The sequence below is a fragment of the Phyllopteryx taeniolatus genome, chromosome 17 (genome assembly GCF_024500385.1).
Source record: "Phyllopteryx taeniolatus isolate TA_2022b chromosome 17, UOR_Ptae_1.2, whole genome shotgun sequence".
NCBI lineage: Eukaryota > Metazoa > Chordata > Actinopteri > Syngnathiformes > Syngnathidae > Phyllopteryx > Phyllopteryx taeniolatus.
The window spans coordinates 7,060,568-7,077,847 of NC_084518.1; the positions used below are offsets into that span (position 1 = coordinate 7,060,568).

General features: G+C 42.5%; 1 protein-coding gene across 4 annotated transcripts in view; it reads left to right on the plus strand.

The window, feature by feature from the left end:
* The window catches only part of pknox2 (pbx/knotted 1 homeobox 2), a 216,881-nt gene that overhangs the window by 38,221 nt on the left and 161,380 nt on the right, over positions 1 to 17,280 (plus strand). Inside the window, exon 2 of one of the 4 annotated variants that reach the window (XM_061751966.1) lies at positions 8,223 to 8,318. The exons of the other annotated variants lie outside the window; for them this stretch is intronic. The gene's annotated coding sequence lies outside the window, so the exon portion shown is untranslated. The remainder of the gene's footprint in view (positions 1 to 8,222; positions 8,319 to 17,280) is intronic. 4 annotated transcript variants of the gene reach the window in all.

The following is a 17,280-nucleotide window of genomic DNA, read 5'->3' on the forward strand; positions in this document are numbered from 1 at the left end:
TGCAGTGATTTCTCCAGATTCTCTGAACCTTTCGATGATATTATGGACCGTAGATGATGAAATCCCTAAATACCTTGCAATTGTACGTTGAGGAACATTGTCCTTAAACTGTTCGACTATTTTCTCACGCACTTGTTCACAAAGAGGTGAACCTCGCCCCATCTTTGCTTGTGAATGACTGAGCAATTCAGGGAAGCTCCTTTTATACCCAATCATGACATCCACCTGTTCCCAATTAGCCTGTTCACCTGTGGGATGTTCCAAACAGGTGTTTGATGAGCATTCCTGTACTTTCTCAATCTTTTTTTCCACCGGTTTTGGAAAATGTTGCAGCCAAAAAAAATGCCAAGTTAATGATTATTTGCTAAAAACAACTGTTTATCATTTTGAACATTAAATATCTTGTCTTTGTAGTGTATTCAATTAAATATAGGATGAACATGATTTGCAAATCATTGTATTCTGTTTTTATTTATGTTTAACACAACGTCCCAACTTCATTGGAATTGGGGTTGTACATAACACCATCAATTTCAAGTTTCAGCCTCATCAGTCGATCTGATACCCTTTTCACCTCCAATTCATTCTTAGCTTACTCTTCTTTTCAAATAACCCCTACTCCATTTCTCTTCCCATCTACACCATGGTAGAAGCCTTACTGCCTTTCCACCTGGTCTCCTGGAGACACAATATATCAACCTTTCTCCTAATCATCATGTCAATCAACTCCTGAGATTTTCCTGTCATAGTCCCACATTCAAAATCCCCACACTCAATTCTTGGCTCTGTGCTTTCCTCTTCTCTTTCTGCCTAAGAACCTTCGTCTTTGACCTACAGTAGCTGAATTTCCACCGGCGCCCTGCAGGTTAACGGTGCTGGGGGCGGACGTTATTACCCCGGGCCATGACCGATCCGGTATGGAATTCTTTTGACTAACGCTCATATTTGTTTGGCAAAGTTTTAAGCCGGATGCCCTTCCTGACGCAACCCTCTGCATTTATTTGGGCTTGGAACCGGCCTACAGTTTGCACTGGCTTGCGCCCCACCGTAGGGCTCCATTCAACATTATTATCCATCCATTTTCTGATCCGCTTCTCCTCACAAGGGTCGCGGGAGTGCTGGAGCCTGTCCCAGCTGTCATCGGGCAGGAGGTGGGGTACACCTTGAACTGGTTTCCAGCCAATCGTAACATTATTATTAATAATAATAATTTTATTGATATAGCACCTTCAAAAACATGTACACAAAGTGCTTTGAGAGACAGCATAGAACACAGTACCCCTCAAACATCATTATCGTATATCATATCAAACACAAAAAAATATTTATTTTTTTTAAAAGTGAAACCCCAGGCAATGCAAGAACCCAACCTGCCCAACTGAGACCAAGAAGGTTGATGTAGGATGCTCAAAATTTATGGTTTGGTGCTGCTGTCGTGACGTAGGATGTCTTCGTTGCCATTATTTTGTGCTTTCCAGTCAATTTAGACATGTGCATGTTGCTAAAAGAATCTAGTTTTTATGCCGATTACTTCACTGACTTTGCTTCTATAGCTTCTGACAACATATTTCTGTTATTCATAAAAAATAAATTGCTATCATTTGTCATTTTTACATACAACATAAGCTTTTGCTATTTTCAGGAGGGAACATCTCCATGGAATTCATAACATACATTTAGAAGACTTTAATTATCATAAACTAATAAACATTTGAACTAAAGAGCAGAGAAATGGCGGTTAAGCACCCACGCATACCTCCCACTCACTGTGTAACTTCATCAAAGTTCATCTCCAAAGGGTGATGACAGCTCTGTGCTAAAATGAGGTATAAACAGCTGCCAAGGCAGCACATGGGTAAATACAGCAGCTAGTAGGTGGAACAATGTCATGTGTGCAATGTGACAAGAACATGAACTTCCACTCCCATAAACCGCTTCAACTCTGGTGAAGGTATCAATACTTCTGTGGGAAGCATGTACCCGTCTCCCCCTACACTACTATGGTGTTAGTGTGGTGCAAATGGAAGTCGGAAATCTGATAGTGTTGGCTGCCATTTGGATTGTTTATGTAGCTTTAAAGGGAAATATTTAGCAGGGAGAGGGTCAAGCCATGGCCGAAGGTAAATCAATGCTCAAGTGATCCATGCTGACACTTCAACATCACATTTTCTCTTTAGCCATCCATCCATCCATTTTCCGGATCGTTTATCCTCACTAAGGTAGTGGGCGTGCTGGAGCCTATCCCAGCTATCTTCGGCCGAGAGGCGGGGTACACCCTGAACTGGTGGCCCGCCAATCGCAGGGCACATATAAACAAACAGCCATTCGCACTCACATACACACCTACGGACAATTTAGAGTCTTCGATCAACCTGCCATGCATGTTTTTGGGATGTGGGAGGAAACTGGAGTGCCCGGAGACAACCCATGGAGGCACGGGGAGAACATGCAAACTCCACACAGGCGGGGCCGGGATTTGCACCCCAGTCCTCAGAACTGTGAGGCAGATGTGCTAAAGCAGTCGCCCACTGTGCCGCTTTTTCTGTTTAAGTGATTTAATTTGAGGTTAATTTTAAATTTGAGATTAGAAGAAAATGAAAGTTGAAAGACCACATGGACTTACATTTTCACATACAGTATTTCTGTAATTATGATTTAATACATAGGAATCTCGTTTGATGTGCGTCCCGTGTCTGAGACGCACAAAAATGAGCAGGCACACATAAAACATGATCAATCTGCGGCCACAGACGCACAGCATTGCTTAACTATGTATGTGTATATTGCTGTAGTGCTTCAGAGAATCATTCTCGACTGAAAGTACGAGTCCTGTCTTGGTGATAGCCAGTAGCCAATCAGATTTAGAGTAGGGCAGGTTATCGTTCCATAAATACAACTATATCTGGACCAGATAAATTGTCATTCTAACACCCGGCACATGCCTCACAAAAGCCGCGAGCTGGCGGAACAGATGTTGGCTCTGTAGAGTCACAAAAGTGGGGCACTTTAGGCAAAATTAACTATTACGTTCGCTAGCCCGTGAGATAACTAGCTAGCGAGCTAACGAGCTCAACAATTCACTCTGGCTCGCTCGATCGTGGCAACATAGTTTAAAACAAAGGGCACTAACTGGCGGACCGCCGTCCGCGTCCGGACCCAGAAGCAGTCCCATACGGACACACACCATAGCCAAAAAAGAGAGGTTATGATTCAAGACATACGGGGCGCTTCCATTTTAAGCGGCACAACATATTGCAGGCTTTACGGTAGTGATGAATCATACTGACCAATCACATGTGAGTTCAGCCACCCTTCAGCCAGTCAAATGTGCATCTTGGGCGGTGGGTGGTAATCACTGACTGCGCACAGCCCACACGGAGACGAGGAGAAACGTAGCAGGGGAGAGAGAAAGAGACTGCGTGGAAGTTGAGTTAAAGATGGAGAAAGATCCGAAAATGACAAAGCAAGAAAACATTTGGAACGGCTTAAAATGGAACGGCCAGAGTCATTTGTTTGCATTTGTCAGTGGGAAGTTCCCACTGTGAGCACTTGTTAAAAGTGCATATGTAAAACGTCATTATGTCATGAACGGAACAGAGGATAGGACGCAAAAATGCACGACTCCAAAACAAAGGGACAGTTTCCAAAAAGAGAGGTTTAATAGACGGGCATAGGTCGGTACACAGGCAGGCAATCCAAGAAAGGCAACAGTATCCAAAAACATGAGGCAAAGAGGCAAGGTCGTTAATCGGAACAGGGTCAAATCTTACTGTGAGTCTGTGACGTGGAAACAAGGAATGCTGGAACGCGACGACAAGGTACAACGAACTGGCAACGAGAGGGAATGAGACACGAGGTTAAATACAATAGGTAATTAGGGTGAACGAGGCACAGGTGGTGAAGATGCTCACAGGAGCAGGTGTGTGTCAAACAGGGGGAAGACAAAACCCAGAACACACACACATGACACATTATGAAACAAAAAGGTTTCGAACAAATAACCTCTAAAACGGTTTAGTTATTAGATTTGTTAAATTTAAATATGTACTGTTTGAGACTTCACTGTTGTGTCAAGATGCCAAATACAAAAGGGGAAATTCTAACTTTTTTTTATTTTTCTGAAGTTAAGCACTTTATTTGAACACAATTAACTTTCTCTTTATTTACTTGCTTTTTTGTGAAATGCAGCCCTACTTTTATGTAGTAAATGAGAGAACATTACTCAGTTGTGCTCATATTTCATTACCAGGGCAGAATTTGTAAAATTTGTAAGATTCGTGAAAGTTTTGGGGAAAATATATCATTCAAAAAAATATGCTATTGTGGCAGGTCAAAACACGTACAGTATATTGAGAGAGAGCAAGCGCAATGGATAACACAAAAATATTGTACAAACAGTGTAAAAAATAGAGTAACAACTGCAATAAAAATCTGCAATACAGCGGCATCACAAATCAAGAACCGTGATAGAGCGGAGGATTACTGTGTCTGATTCCGTGATGATAAGTTGCAGGTACTCTTTGTTCCAGGGCTAGGACTCTAGGACTCACATAGTCTCAAGTGTAAAATGATCTATGAATACTTCATTCAGTTATTCTATGCGTAGTTCCTTAGCAGCTCTGTATTTGGCACCTCTCAACTCACAGAAAGAAGAATCTAATGATTTATAATCTATAGTGGGGAAATTTAAAATAAGTACTGTTGTATGTTAAACATGAACAGACATGGATTTAAGAATTCACTTTATTAGCAATTTGTCCGGGCAGCAGATTGGTCAAGATACTTACATGCCTACCTCACAGTTTTTAGGTTCAGCCTTCAAATTTCAACTCCAAACTTGTTTTGTGGATTTTGCATGGTCGCCCCGTGCTTGCGATGGGTTTTCTCCAGGAACTCTGACTTCCTCCTACATTTCAAAAACATGTGTTAGGTTAATTGAAGACTCTTAATCCGATCGGTGTGAATGCTTGTTTGCCTCTATGTGCTCTGTGACCAGTCCAGGTTGTATCCTGCTTCTTGGCTAAAATTAGCTGGGATGGCGCCCAGCTCATTCGTGACCCATATGATGATAATGGATGGATAATGGTTGAATTAATAGAAGTTTTTCCTTTGCAGAGTTCTGTGTACGTTTAGTGGTGTTGTGTTTTTTGGGGCTGGGACTTTAATGCTTTATTTTCCACTAATAACAGAAAAAAATAACACTTAATTGCACTTCTTTTCTTCACTCATCGCTGAACCTTTCTCATTGCCCTCATTCAGAGCACACAAAAAACATGCTCTCCTCCAAAGTGAGTTGGAGCAGTGGGCACGTCAGCATTGTGCACGTCTCAATGGCGATGACACATCCGCTACCAAAGTGAATTTCAAATTTAAAGTGTTGTGGATTTCGATGGCATCCAGACGTCTCATAAAAATTCCATTCTCCGCGATTTATAGCCAGCCACAGACCTCAATGAGTCACGCCTCATACGGAGTTGTGCATACATGAGCTGCTTATGCACGGTGGGTGGGCCAGAAGTCATTACGGGAGAATCCGCGTACCCAGAAAGTTTGCAAGCCAGTCACATTAAAATAAGACTACACAAATGGGGGAATATAGCCCTGTGTGAATTAAGTTTGTTTGAAGCCCGATTCGGAGTTGGACAATTTAGAGTTCTCTGTTATGATTCGGGGCTCATTTCAAGTCTGGTTGGGCGTAGAACAATTTAAAGTTTTCAATTTTGATTCGAGGCTGATTTCAAGTCCGGTTGCGCATAGTTAAATGTGCAGCATACAAGGGAATCAGAGGAACTATTGGCAGCTCCTGACTGGTCGTGTGATCGGCTGAATTTCAAAACAACAATGGCAGAACACAGGGCTGGTGGGTGTGTTTTTTTTTTTGTAAGAGAAGCACAATTTTTATCATTTCAAGTTGGCCAACTCATCTTTCAATTGAGGCTGATTTTAAGTCTGGTTGGGCATCATTTTCTCTGCAGTGTCCGGGGTGATACATGGAATGATTGGCAGCTCTTGGCTGTAAGTACAACCGTGGTATTAATTTCTCGCATGTCAGAAGGGTGGTTTTCCCGACAGTGATCTCCTACAATGGAAGCAGTGTTATGACTAGATTTTCCAATCTCTGACTCGATTTACCCTCATTCATAAAGTAGCTGACTCATGTTATTAATAAGGAATTGTGTGTTTATATGCATGTGACCAGGGTCTGAAATACTCAACATTTTTTGTATAGCAATTACTGCTACAAAATTATTTTGTATAGCAATTGCTGAGATTTGTGTAGCTATTTTTCAACATGCTGTTATAGGCAGTAATTTGAACAAAAGTTCTACATCACTGTTTAGTTTTATGTTTTTCTACCCTAAATTTACTGTATATATAGAGGCTTTTAATGGGCTAAACCGAGGCTCAAATTAAGCGGTCTCACATCGCATTTAACACCTCGAAAAACACATTTAAAACCAAAATTGCAAATCACAGTTTTACCGCGGAGACAGTCATGGTGACGGACGCACGCATGGGCGTATGTGACACAACGCGCTGACGCCACCGATGCGTGAGAAGTAGGATGCAGAAGTGAAGGTTTTCGGTTGAAGGACGCTAAATCGAGAAGAAGAAAAAAAGACAAAACGGCAAAAGTTTCATAGTTTCATAGTGAAATGCAAGGCGAGCACCTGTTCATTGTGAGATGGACCTTTCTCTCCGCCAAAGACGCCGCATTGTGGGACCCGAGCGATGAAGGTAATATTGACATTGCGCAAATCAGTGAGATTGAGGTTAGTCTACCTTACTAACATAACGTTAGTGCTGCGGAACATCTCTGTTCATTACGTATACCGTTGAAAGTAGGGCTTGTTCATTACGAAGGAGACAAGTAGTCAGTAGTGGTAAGACGTATTCTCCAAAGCAAGTCGTTTTTTGAGGACATCGGCATTTTACAAGGCGCAAACTCCATAACTCCCTGACTCTGGTAACCTTAGCGAATGTTCGGGAATCATCGGCGCGACGCCAGAAGTGTTTCTTCGGTTTTGTGTGATCACGTGTGATCATGCGAGATTTCGAGATTGGCGCTGGAAAATAATCTTTATGTGTGTGGTGTTCTGTATCAGTATTATCGGAGCACAGCACACACAATACAGCCAAAACTGTTAACTGCCAGATTTTGTTTATCTTCAAGATTAAAAAAAAACTTTTAAGATTTCAGAAGTCCTTATGTGTGTACCAGGCCTACGATACAGCTGCTGAAATAAGCATTTAACACATCACCATTTTTCTCATTAAATATATTTCCAAAGATTGTATTGACCTGATAATTTCACCAGATGTTGGGAACAACCCAAGTAATCCATACATCCAAAGAAAGTAGAACAAATAAATTTTGAAATTATGTTGTGTGTAATAATGATAAATGACATGACACATGGAAAAAGTATTGAACACGTCAACTGGTATTTATTTAATACTTTGTACAAAAGCCTTTGTTTGCAATCACAGCTTCAAGAAGCCTCCTGTATGGAGGAACTAGTCACATGGATTGTTGTGGTTTGATTTTGGCCCATTCGTCCAGACGAGCAGTCTTCAAATCTTAAAGGTTTCGTGGGCTTCTTTTATGGCCCTGGAGTTTCTCTTCTTTCCATAGATTTTGGATTGGATTCAAGTCAGGTGATTGGCTGGGCCATTCTAGCAGTTTTATTTTTATTTTTTATTTTTTTAAACCCATTGAGAGTTTCCTTGGCAGTATGCTTTGGATCATTATCCTGATGAAATGTCTACCTTCGTTTCATTTTCATCATCCTCGTCGATGGCATCAGATTTTTGTCATGAATGTCTCGGTACATTTGCCCATTCATCCTTCCTTCAATAATGTGAAGTTTACCAGTACCATTTTCTGAAAAGCAACCCCACACCATCATGTTCCCACCTCCGAACCTGACTGTTGGTATGGTGTTTTTAGGGTAATGTGCAGTGCCATTTCTCCTCCAAACGTGGAGTGGATTATGGCATCCGAACAGTTAAATTTTGTTCTCATCCGACCAGCCTATATTCTCCCAGTATTTAACTGGCTTGTCCAAATTTTGTTCAGCGAAATTTAAATGAGCTTTTACATGTTTTTTTTTTTCCAGCAATGGGATCTTGCGTGGTGAGCGTGCATACAGGCCACGGGGGTGGTTTTCCTTGTGACAACAGTACCTGCTAATTCCAGGTCTTTTTGATGCTCTCCACAGGTAGTCCTTGGCTCTTGGACAACTCTTCTGATCATACTTTGCACTCCTCTGTCAGAAATCTTGCAAGGAGCACCTGATCGAGGCAGATTTATGGTGGTATGATTGGCCTTCCACTTATTTTGGTCCCAATCGTGCACACTGGAACGTTCAGAAGATTAGATATGCGCCTGTAACCAATGCCATTGTTATGTTTTGCAACAATTAGTTTGCGATGATCTTGAGACAGCTCTCTGGTGTTACCCATCATGAGATGTGTCCTGACTCACACCTTTGCAATGAGACCTTTTTGTAGGCCATCAATTAGGACTGAACCAGCTGATATTCATTTGCACTGACAAGGGGCTGGATTGCTGTTTGATTATTGATAGATTTTAGGTGTTGTCTTAGCTTTCCATGCCTTTTTGCACCTCCCTTTTTTCATGTGTCCAATACTTTTTTTACACACAACTTAATTTCTGAGCTGATTTTCTCTACTTTCTTTGTATGTATGGATTACCTGGGTTGTTCCCAACATCAGGTGAAATTTTTCGGGTTAAATAGCAGGTTTGGAAGTATATTTTGTGAGAAAAATTGTGAGGTGTTAAATACTTATTTCAACCACTGTAAGAACATCGATTTGTTTTTAGTCGGAAACAGTTTGAAAATGCGCTAACGACACCTACAGCACTTGTGGAACAGTAATGACTAACTTGTGAGCAGTGTGAGCAGTGGGTCCGTATCATGTGAGCACTTCACTTGTTGGCTTTTGTTTTTTTGTCACAGGTGAATTACTTGAACAGTGCAAGTTGGAATTTAAAACTAATACTTGAGTGCTATTCCAAAACGCTATGAATCCATTTAGATTATTCTAAAGAAAAAAACATTTATTTCTCCAGACATGCACATTTTACAGCCATAAATTTGACCTTGGTAAAATAATTTATTGCCTTAGGTTTCGCAGTTTATTTTTTTCCCTTCTGGGATTAGCTTTTTTCTTCTTAAAGGTCCCATATTTGGGCTATTTAGACCTACATAGAGTGACTCTCTAACATGGACTTAGTATAAAAGTCCATGTCCAGAAAAGGCCCCTCTGACAGCTACTTCTGTTTGACCCAGTTTTGTATCCACTTATATATATATACACAGTATATATTCAGGGCCCACAATTTAAACAATTTCAAGTATTGTTTTTTTTACATAATTTGGTCTTCCAGCTCATAAAACCCACAAAATTAGTAATTCTAAAAAAAATAGTATGCTGTGAAGAAATCACCATTTAATTCTCAGTTTACGTAGAAAAAAAGAAAGAAATTAGGCTCACATTAAATCAATCAAAATATGGTACTTTCAAAACGATATGTTAATCTTAAATACTTAGTTGGGAATCCCTTTGCTTGAATCACCATCTCGATACGCCGGGGCATTGAGGCAATCAGCCTGTGGGATTGCCTGGGAGTTATGGATGCCCAGATTTCCTTGATGCTTGCTGTCAGTTCTTCTTTGTTTGTGGGTCTGGTGCCCCTCATTTTCCTCTTGATAATACCCCATAGATTCTCAATGGGGTTTAGAGGCGGAGAGTTGGCTGGCCAGTCAAGCACTGTGATGCATCAAACCAGGTTTTTTGGTGCTTCTGGCGGTATGGGCCAGGTCCTGCTGGAAGATGAAATCTCCATCTCCATACAGACCCTCAGCAGAAGGAATCATGAAGTCCTCTAAAACATTCTGGTAGACTGTTGCGGTGACCTTAGATTAAGGAAAGCAGAGTTTACCAACACCTGCACTGGACATTGCACCCCAAATGATGACTGACTGTGGATATTTCACACTGGAGCTCAAGCAGCTTGGGTTCTGTTCTTCTCTCGTCTTCCTCCAAACCCTTGGACCTTGATTCCCGAATGAAAGGCACACTTTACTTTCATTGGAAAAGAGGACCTTGAACCACTGGCCAACAGTCCAGTCCTTCTTCTCCTTGACCCAGTTGAGACTCTTCCTACGTTGGCTCAAGCTAAGAAGTGGCTTGATCCAATAAACGCGACAGTTGTAGCCCATCTCCTGGATGCATCTGAATGATGTGGTTTTTGAAGCTGTGACTGCCGCCTCATTCCACTCTTTCTGGATCTGTGTTAGATTCTTCAATCTTCTGTTTGATAATCTCGTGAAGCCCAGGGTCATTTCTTTTGCTGGTGCATCTTCTCCTGCCACATTTTGTCCTTCCACTAGACTTTCCATTTATATGCTTGGACACAGCACTCTGTGAACAGCCAGCCTCCTTAGCTATGCTTAACTTTTGTGGCTTACCCATCCTATGGAGGGTGGTCTTCTGGCCAGTTGTCAAGTCTGCAGTCTTCCCCATATAGAACCCAACTGAGACAACTGAACCAAACTGAAGAAATTTAATGACACCTGGGTACACCTGTGCAGTTGCTTTGAGTTTAATTGATGATTAGTGTGTGACACTCAATTTAAAACATTTATGGGCTGCAGAATTTGGGCTGATTTCTTCACAGTATTCTAATTTTATGAATTCCTGATTAAGTGGGGTTTATGAGCTGGAAACTCAAATTATGTAAAAATAAACAAATTGTTTTTGTTTTTAACAAGTTGTTTAAATTGTGGGCCCTGAATCTATAATGTATAAAAGTTTAACTTTTTGAATGCAATTATAGAAATAAATAAACTTTTCCATGATCTTCAAATTTTTTGGAAAGGGTCTGTATATACAAACATATATATCATATAATGTAAAATTAAGTAGAGTGATGCCTTGAAATACGAGGTTACTGCTTAATGCTTAATGCTTTTATCTAAAAAAACATCGCAAAACATATTTCCCATTAAAATGAATGGAAAAGACACCACACTTTTTGAAACATTTTTAAACAGACAACTGACAGTATATTGTAAAATATAGTCATAAAAAACATAGTAAAAAAGAATGTAACGAGATTAACTGGTTTTAATCTAATCAAGCCAAATGTCTCACACATGCAAACACAAACTGGTTTCATTTGCGTGCCTGTACCTTTAAATGTCCCATCTCTCTCTCTCTCTCTCTCTCTCTCTCTCTCTCTCTCTCTCTCTCTCTCTCTCTCTCTCTCGCTCTCTCTCTCTCCCTGTTTCCCTCCCTCCCCACACTCTCTCGACCCCCGCCATATTTGGTTCTATTGTGCAGAAAGGCTGTGGGTCTTGTCAGTGGTCCAAAAACGTTTGTTTTACGCATTTTAACACCAAAAAAAACATTCACCCAACAGCACGGCATTGTGTACAAACACACAGTAACAACGTTTGCACCCCACAAGACATTAATTTCTTCTGTAATTACGTTTTGCATGCTGATCGATCTGCTCCGAATGATTGCTCCACATCAAATGCTCAGGTCTTCTCTGTGACTTGTCCGGCCATCTCTTTTTCACAGCTTTAAATTGTTTTAAAGACCCAGTTGGTGTTATGGTATTTTATTTTTGTATTATGTTAATTGTTAGCCCATGTGGCTGTGGTGTTTTCCATCGTATGCTTGAAGGAGACTGTGGTTGTTTCAAATACACGTGTGATTCTCTCTTTTTTATACGTAGTTAGTTTTCAAGTAAGCTCCAACTGGTAGTGGCAATGTCCAGCTTGAGGCTTCTTTTTTGAGGAACATTTCCAAATTATATCAGCCAAAGTGCTGCTTGTTGTCAAGTGAGTGGAGCCCCTTACCACCATACAGCACTTGTTTCTAAAGTTTGGGCTTCCAAGTCAAAGCAAAAACTCGGCCAATCAACAGCTCGTATCTTGAAAAACTTGTAATTCGGGCCATTCGTATCTCAAGGCACCAATGTATTTCCTCTTGGTAAAAAATGTCCCTTTTCTCAAAAGGTATGTAAAAAAGATCCCTAATGAATGAACATTTTCATTGTTCAACAATTTTACAAATGGAACCAAGCTGGATGGCTCAGCAGTTCAGAGTACCCACCCTTTTTGGAGTCTTTGGAGGGGGTGCTGGAAAGCGCTTCCGCTGGGAACTCCATCGTTCTGCTGGTGGACTTCAATGCTCATGTGGGAAATGACAGTGAGACCTGGAAGGGCGTGATTGGGAGAACGGCCCCCCCGATCAGAACCCGAGTGGTGTTCTGTTATTGGACTTCTGTGCTCATCACGGATTGTCCATAACGAACACCACGTTCAAGCATAAGGGTGTCCATACATGCACTTGGCACCAGGAGACCCGAGGTCGCAGTTGGATGATTGACTTTGTGGTTGTGTCATCGGACTTACAGCTGCAAGTCTTAGACACTCGGGTGAAGAGAGGGGCGGAGCTGTGAACTGATCACCACCTGGTGGTGAGTTGGCGCTGATGGTGGTGGAAGATGCCGGTCCGACCTGGCAGGCCCAAACGTATTGTGACGGTCTGCTGGGAACGTCTGGCAGAATCCCCTGTCAGAAGGAGTTTCAACTCCCAACTCCGGCAGAACTTCACCCACGTCTCGGGGAAGGCGAGGGACATTGGGTCCGAGTGGACCATGTTCCGCGCCTCCATTGCCGAGGTAGCCAACCGGAGCTGTGGCCGCACCGAGCCTGTCACGGCAGCAACCACCGAACCCGTGGGTGGACACCAGCGGTGAGAAATGCCGTCAAGCTGAAGAAGGAGTTCTATCGGGCCTTTTTGGCCTGTGGGACTCCTGAGGCAGCTGATGGGTACCGGCTGGCCAAGCGGAATGCAACTTTGGTGGTTGCTGAGGCAAAAACTCGGACATGGGAGGAGTTCAGTAAGGCCATGGAGAATGACCTCCGGACGGCCTCGAGGAAATTCGGGTCCACCATCCGTCATCTAAGGAAGGGGAAGCAGTGCACCATCAACACTATATAGTGAGGATGGGGCACTGCTGACCTCGACTTGGGATGTTGTGAGTCGGTGACCTCCTCAATTCCACTGACACGCCTTCCCATGAAAAAGCAGAGTCTGGGGTCTCTTAGGCGGGCTCTCCTATCTCTGGGGTTGAGGTCAACAACGTGGTTAAAAAGCTCCTCTGTGGCAAGGCCTCGGGGGTAGATGAGATTTGCCCGGAGTTGCTAAAGGCTCTGGATGTTCTGGGGCTGTCCTGGTTGACACGCCTTTGCAACATCACGTGGACATCGGGGACAGTGCCTCTGGATTGGCAGACTGGGGTGGTGGTCCAAGGGTGACCGGAGGTTTTGTTCCTACTACAGGGGGATCATCCTCCTCAGCCTCCCTGGTAAGGTCTATTCAGGGGTGCTGGAGAGGAGGGTCCGTCGGGTAGTCAAATTTTAGTTTCAGGAGGAGCAGTGCGGTTTTCGTCCTGGCCGTGGAACAGTGGACCAGCTTTACATCCTTGGCAGGGTCCTCGAGGGTGCGTGGGAGTTCGCCCAACCAGTGTTTTGTGGACTTGGAGAAGGCATTCGACCGTGTCCCTCACGGAGTCCTGTGGGGGGTGCTTCTGGAGTATGGGGTACCGAATCCCCTGATACGGGCTGTTCGGTCCCTGTACGACCAGTGACCAGTTTGGTCCGCATTGCTGGCAGTAAGTCAGACTCCTTTCCGGTGCGGGCTGGACTCTGCCAAGGCTGCCCTTTGTTACCGATTCTGGTCATAACTTTTATGGACAGAATTTCTAGGCGCAGTAGAGGGGGTCCGGTTTGGTGGCCTCAGTATTGCATCTTTGCTTTTTGCAGATGATGTGGTTTTGTTGGTTTCATCAAGCCGTGATCTCCAACTCTCACTGGAGCGTTTCACAGCAGAGTGTGAAGCGGCTGTGATGAGAATCAGCACCTCCAAATCTGAGACCATGGTCCTTTGTCGGACAAGGGTGGAGTGCCCTCTCCGGGTCGGGGATGAGATCCTGCCCCAAGCGGAGGAGTTCAAGTGTATTGGGGTCTTGTTCACAAGTGAGGAAAGAATGGAGTGTCTGCAGTGTCAGCGCTTGCGGTGATGCTGACTTTGTATCGGTCCGTTGTGGTGAAGAAGGAGCTAAGCCGAAAGGCAAAGTTCTCAATTTACCTGTCGATCTATGTTCCTACCCTCACCTATGGGCACGAGCTGTGGGTCGTGACCGAAAGAACAAGATCCTGGATACAAGCGGCCGAATTGAGGTTCTTCTGCAGGGTGTACGGGCTCTCCCTTAGAGATAGGGTGAGAAGCTCAGTCATTCGGGAGGGTTTCAGAGTAGAGCCGCTGGTCCTCCACATTGAGAGGAGCCAGATGAGGTGGCTCGGTCATCTGATCGGGATGCCTCCTGGACGCCTCCCTGGTGAGGTGTTCTGGGCACGTCCCACTGGGAGGCGACCCCGGGGAAGACTCAGGACACGCTGGAGAGACTAAGTCTCTCGGCTGGCCTGGGAACGCCTCGGGATCCCCTTGGAAGAGCTAGAGGAAGTGGCTGGGGAGAGGGAAGTCTGGGCTACTGCCCCCGCAACCCGACCTCAGATAAGTGGAAGAAATGGATGGCTGGATGTACTGTGTGGATTACTGTATTATTTCACATTTCATGTAGTCACTCCTATTATGCTCCATTGTTTTTATATTGTTTTGTGTGTATGATATCATTTTGTATGTGTATTAAAGGAAATGTCAGGACTTGTTGTCAATGCCTTCTTTTCGGTGTAGACATTAGTTATTACAAATTAGTGTGGTGTTAATGTCTGGAGCAAGAAACAGTTTCTACTCAGACATCTATCCTGACTGCTATGTTTTTCCACACATCACAAGACAGCCTCAGCAGGATGCCTTCTGTTAAGTTCGTCTTTGCAGCAAGAAGCTGAATTCCTTCTCTTTTTCCTTTCCCTTGTTTCCCATTTGGCTTCTTTCACATTCTACATTCTACTTTCAGTGAGATTCTTTTGCTGTTGTAGTTAAGTGAGTTGCAGCACAGCAGCATACAGTAATGAGGATATATTGGTTGTGATTTAGAGTAATCTCAAAGACAACAACAATAGAATTGGACAAAAGAACAGTATTATCAATACCACCATTGTGCTTTTTTGCTAAGAGGCAGGGTACACCTTGGACAGATCACCAGTCAATCACAATGTTGACATTATTTTTAAAATTAAAAACCCTACTTGCATTCAAACCTATATGTAGTTCTAAAAAAAATTAACAGTCAAGCTTCCTCAGACTCACACTGCAAAAAAAAGCCTGTCTAGAAATAAGCAAAACTTCCCCAAATGTGGGCAAATTTTCTTATTTTGAGCAAATAAAATCTGCCAATGGTGTAAGCAAAATTTGTTTGGCTCGACTTCTTAAAATTAGCTTATACATCTTGCGCCTTGAAGACAGTAAGCAGTCTTAAAATTAGAAAACAAAATGCTAATTACAAGGAAGAATTTTAAATGCTTGTTTCAAGTAAGTGGTATAGTTTCATGATTCGAGTATGTTTTACTTAATTTTAGAATTTTTATCTTACTTATGAATTTAGTTTGCTTATTAAAAGCAAGAAATGTTTATGATGCATATTTTCAGAATTAAAGAATTGTTTTAAATTAATTTAACAATTTAATTTGTAAAAAATGCTTACGGTAGGACATTTTCTTGAAAACAAAACATGAGACAGTTATTCAAAATCTTTACTCAAAACAAGCAATTTAGACTTCAATCAGGGCCCTTGAAGTGTTCTTAGACACACAAAATAATCATGCCAAAAATGTCAACTTTGAGATTTTTAATTACATAAAGTTTTATGTAATGTGATTCGGTAAGTACAAAGCACAATTGTCAATGTGTTTTAAAGTGTCGAATCAATGTGAATAAATTCAGTAAAAGTAATGCAATCGTATGCATAAACTGTAAAGCATTTTTATTTATTTTTTTAAACTTAACGAAAAGGTGAACTTTTGCCTTAACTTTATGCGCTCACTCACTTAAAGGTAACTTGACTACACTTTAAAGTACATATTAGTGATGCATTTAAAATATGTGATATATAATATATATATATATATATATATATATATATATATATATATATATTTCAGACAATAATAAAATAAAGCAATACACATAATATTTCTGACAACTTTATTGGCAGTACTTCTCTTATTGAACATACACAGTGTACCATATTTTCATGACCATAGGGCGCACGGTATTAAAAGGCACAGTCTCAGTTACGGGCCCTATTTCTGTGTTTAACACATACATAAGGCGCACCGCATTATTGGGCGCAGGCATGGTAAAACATACGCTAGCTTAAAACATACGTCAGCATGCATGCACACTAAAACAATGTTTTTAAAAAGGCAGCGGGAGCAAAACTGAGTTCGATTGTACTTTATTGAAGTATTTAACAATGTACTCACGTTATTTTTTGATCAATCCTCATCCAGAAATCCTTCAAAGTCCTCAACTTCTGTATCCGAAATGAACAGCTGTCAGTCAGTCTCGTTGCCGTGAGGCTCCTCAGAAATGATGCCGGCTTTTACGAAAGCTCGAACAACACTGTAAGCAGACACGTTAGTCCAAGCATCCACAATCCGTTCACATATGGTGGTGTAACTCGCCCGGCGTTGTCTCCCAGTCTTAGTAAAGCTGTGTTCGCCATCTGTCATCCATCGTTCCCATGCCAGCTTTTCCTTGTAATCCGCCGGAAATTGCTGCGCCGCGGTAGTCCTTGCCTGGATGGATAAATGGCGCCGTTTCATAAAACGAAAGCACCAAGACGGACCTCCTTGAAAATGTTCGATTTTCATTTCTTCTGCAAGCGTTATTGCCCTCAGTCGAATGGTGACTGTAGAGACGCTTCTCCCGGCTGTTCTTTGCTCATTAATCCATTCCTCGAGTTGGTCTTCCAACTCGGGCCACCTCGCCTTGTTTCCGCTGAAACTCAGCTTCGTTTCTTGAGTTGGCGAAGCTCGTTTTCCTACTTCCTCCACTTGCGATCCATGGATTCGTTGATCTCGAATTCTCTCGCGGCTGCCCGATTCCCATGTTCCTCCGCGTAACAGACAGTTTGCAGTTTAAACTGTGCTTCGTACGCGTGTCTCTTCGTAGGTGCCATTTTCGGTGGGTTCCTTAGCCAAACCGATGTTGTTTTGCACAATGCACACCCCGGCGTTTTATACCTACTGGGGGTGTGGCTTTAGCGTC